Genomic DNA, 4,662 nt, shown 5'->3' with positions numbered 1-4,662 from the left:
TACCCCCATTCAAAGGCACCTACTACCACACCCTGTTCAAAGGCACCTACTACCATACCCCCATTCAAAGGCACCTACTACCATACCCTGTTCAAAGGCACCTACTACCATACCCCCATTCAAAGGCACCTACTACCATACCCTGTTCAAAGGCACCTACTACCATACCCTGTTCAAAGGCACCTACTACCATACCCCCGTTCAAAGGCACCTACTACCATACCCCCGTTCAAAGGCACCTACTACCATACCCTGTTCAAAGGCACCTACTACCATACCCTGTTCAAAGGCACCTACTACCATACCCTGTTCAAAGGCACCTACTACCACACCCTGTTCAAAGGCACCTACTACCATACCCCCGTTCAAAGGCACCTACTACCATACCCTGTTCAAAGGCACCTCCTACTACCATACCCCGTTCAAAGGCACTTAAATATTTTGTCTTGCCCATTCACCCTCTGAATGACACACAGACACAATCCATGTCTCAAGGCTTAAAAATCCTTCCTTTATCCCGTCTCCTCCCATTCATCTACACTGATTGAAGTGGATTTAACAGGTGACATCAATAAGGGATGACAGCTTTCACCTGGATTCACCTGGTCAGTCTGTCATGGAAAGAGCAGGTGTTCATAATGTTTTGTTTACTTTGAGCCTTCACACCCGTTGACTTTATCCTAATGTTTGTTGTGTTTACAGCCTGAATTTGAAATGGATTGAAAGGAAGATTGTTTTGTCACTGATCTACCCCATAATGTCAAGGTGGAATTATGTTTTTATTGGGAACGTACTGTCTTAGCTAACAGGGACTGGTTGCTGTGAAACTAAGAGGGACTGGTTGTTGTGGAACTAAGAGGGACTGGTTGCTGTGGAACTAAGAGGGACTGGTTGTTGTGGAGTGAAGAGGGACTGGTTGTTGTGGAACTAAGAGGGACTGGTTGTTGTGGAACTAAGAGGGACTGGTTGTTGTGGAACTAAGTGGGACTGGTTGTTGTGGAACTAAGAGGGACTGGTTGTTGTGGAACTAAGAGGGACTGGTTGTTGTGGAACTAAGAGGGACTGGTTGTTGTGGAACTAAGAGGGACTGGTTGTTGTGGAACTAAGAGGGACTGGTTGTTGTGGAACTAAGAGGGACTTGTTGTTGTGGAACTAAGAGGGACTGGTTGTTGTGGAACTAAGAGGGACTGGTTGTTGTGGAACTAAGAGGGACTGGTTGTTGTGGAACTAAGAGGGACTGGTTGTTGTGGAACTAAGAGGGACTGGTTGTTGTGGAACTAAGAGGGACTGGTTGTTGTGGAACTAAGAGGGACTGGTTATTGTGGAACTAAGAGGGACTGGTTGTTGTGGAACTAAGAGGGACTGGTTGTTGTGGAACTAAGAGGGACTGGTTGTTGTGGAGTGAAGAGGGACTGGTTGTTGTGGAACTAAGAGGGACTGGTTGTTGTGGAACTAAGAGGGACTGGTTGTTGTGGAACTAAGAGGGACTGGTTGTTGTGGAACTAAGAGGGACTGGTTGTTGTGGAACTAATAGGGACTGGTTGTTGTGGAGTTAAGAGGGACTGGTTGTTGTGGAACTAAGAGGGACTGGTTGTTGTGGAACTAAGAGGGACTGGTTGTTGTGGAACTAAGAGGGACTGGTTGCTGTGGAACTAAGAGGGACTGGTTGTTGTGGAACTAAGAGGGACTGGTTGTTGTGGAACTAAGAGGGACTGGTTGTTGTGGAACTAAGAGGGACTGGTTGCTGTGGAACTAAGAGGGACTGGTTGTTGTGGAACTAAGAGGGACTGGTTGTTGTGGAACTAAGAGGGACTGGTTGTTGTGGAACTAAGAGGGACTGGTTGTTGTGGAACTAAGAGGGACTGGTTGTTGTGGAACTAAGAGGGACTGGTTGCTGTGGAGCTAAGAGGGACCCCCCTTCCCTCCCACAGAGACACATGTATCTGTGAGGTCAGGGTTCTTCTTTCCTTGTAGTCAGCTACAGGTAGATTCAATTCAATTCAACAGCCACTCCATTGTTCTTCCACTGACAAATTGTCTTCCTGCTGTACCAGATAAACTCCACTATTAATCAATGTTGCTGCTGTATCGTATCGACTCATTTCATTAATTTTTGTTTCATTCTACTGTTTGTAATTATTGTGATGAATAAAAAAATGTGATTTTGATTAAATATGTTGTGGTTGAGTCTATCAGAACCTCTTGAACAATGCCTCTTGACTCTCACCAAGTCCCTACAGAATAGTCATCAGCTTGAACAACTCAAGATTCTCCATAGAAGCATTGGCAGGAAAGAAACTAGGCCATACCACTCATAACCACTAGAGGTCAGGCTATGAACCTGAGACTGGTGTACTGCCACTCATAACCACTAGAGGTCAGGCTATAACCATGAGACTGGTGTACTACCACTCATAACCACTAGAGGTCAGGCTAAACCTGAGACTGGTGTACTACCACTCATAACCACTAGAGGTCAGGCTAAACCTGAGACTGGTGCTATCACTGGATCTGTTACATGTTTCATTGTGTGTGTGGGAATGGGGGGGATGACTGGAAAATAGCTTTAAAACATTTTTCTCATGGCACAGTGTGTAGAATAGAAGGAAAATGTACTTTCTTTTGTTGCATTATTTAAACGTATCAATTATCACCCAGGGGAATTTTATAAGGACATTTTTTTATTTTTGGAATTCTTCTAAATATTATCAATATTTTTCATATTGACTGAATAATGTTCATATGTTGTTTCTTGCAATACAATACTTTACACAATATTTATCTCAAAATTGTGATTTCTTAAAGATATTTCAGGAGATTAGGCCACTCCGTCAGATTTCTAGATTGCAAAATAGTTGGGAATAGAGTTTTGATGTACTGATTCCACACATGGTTTATGAACAGATACACAAAACAACACTGGATTCAAAACTTGGAGTTTTCAATTGAAATTATAAATCAAAATCCTTGCAACCAATAGAATGTATGTGTGTGTATATAGGATACAACCTTCCCAGCTCTGCAGATTTTGCTGCAAATAGACAGAATTATTTGTTTTATTTGTCTATATGTAGCTTGTTTTTGGTCGCAAGATCAGGAATGGCTGAAGAATTGAAACATTTCACTGGAGCTAACTCTGCAAATAGCACTGCTGGGTGATTTAAAAAGTCATAGTTAATCGATCAATAATATATTAATGATCTTAGCAAAAAAAGTAATCTTTAATTTACAATATGTTTATAGGTTCAGAACTTATATATGGTAAATAGAAACCAAAACATGATGCTGTTCAGAGATAGATGGGAGGGGTTTAGTGGAGCTGAAGGGTGGGACTAAAAACAAACAAAAAAATAGTAAAGGAATATATTTAAAAAATATATAGATATATTTAAAAAATATATTTAAAAAAATATAGATATATTTAAAATAATATATATATTTAAAATAATATGTATATTTAAAAGAAAAAATATACACTGCTCAAAAAAATAAAGGGAACACTAAAATAACACATCCTAGATCTGAATGAATGAAATATTTTTTATTAAATACTTTTTTCTTTACATAGTTGAATGTGCTGACAACAAAATCACACAAAAATTATCAATGGAAATCAAATTTATCAACCCATGGAGGTCTGGATTTGGAGTCACACTCAAAATTAAAGTGGAAAACCACACTACAGGCTGATCCAACTTTGATGTAATGTCCTTAAAACAAGTCAAAATGAGGCTCAGTAGTGTGTGTGGCCTCCACGTGCCTGTATGACCTCCCTACAATCCCTGGGCATGCTCCTGATGAGGTGGCGGATGGTCTCCTGAGGGATCTCCTCCCAGACCTGGACTAAAGCATCCGCCAACTCCTGGACAGTCTGTGGTGCAACGTGGCGTTGGTGGATAGAGCGAGACATGATGTCCCAGATGTGCTCAATTGGATTCAGGTCTGGGGAACGGGCGGGCCAGTCCATAGCATCAATGCCTTCCTCTTGCAGGAACTGCTGACACACTCCAGCCACATGAGGTCTAGCATTGTCTTGCATTAGGAGGAACCCAGGGCTAACCGCACCAGCATATGGTCTCACAAGGGGACTGAGGATCTCATCTCGGTACCTAATGGCAGTCAGGCTACCTCTGGCGAGCACATGGAGGGCTGTGCGGCCCCCCAAAGAAATGCCACCCCACACCATGACTGACGCACCGCCAAACCGGTCATGCTGGAGGATGTTGCAGGCAGCAGAACGTTCTCCACGGCGTCTCCAGACTCTGTCACGTCTGTCACATGTGCTCAGTGTGAACCTGCTTTCATCTGTGAAGAGCACAGGGCGCCAGTGGCGAATTTGCCAATCTTGGTGTTCTCTGGCAAATGCCAAACGTCCTGCACAGTGTTGGGCTGTAAGCACAACCCCCACCTGTGGACGTCGGGCCCTCATACCACCCTCATGGAGTCTGTTTCTGACCGTTTGAGCAGACACATGCACATTTGTGGCCTGCTGGAGGTCATTTTGCAGGGCTCTGGCAGTGCTCCTCCTTGCACAAAGGCGGAAGTAGCGGTCCTGCTACTGGGTTGTTGCCCTCCTACGGCCTCCTCCACGTCTCCTGATGTACTGGCCTGTCTCCTGGTAGGGCCTCCATGCTCTGGACACTACGCTGACAGACACAGCAA

This window comes from Oncorhynchus tshawytscha, linkage group LG11 (assembly GCF_018296145.1).
Source record: "Oncorhynchus tshawytscha isolate Ot180627B linkage group LG11, Otsh_v2.0, whole genome shotgun sequence".
NCBI classification, from domain to species: Eukaryota; Metazoa; Chordata; class Actinopteri; order Salmoniformes; family Salmonidae; genus Oncorhynchus; species Oncorhynchus tshawytscha.
Note: the sequence above shows the minus strand (reverse complement) of the source record.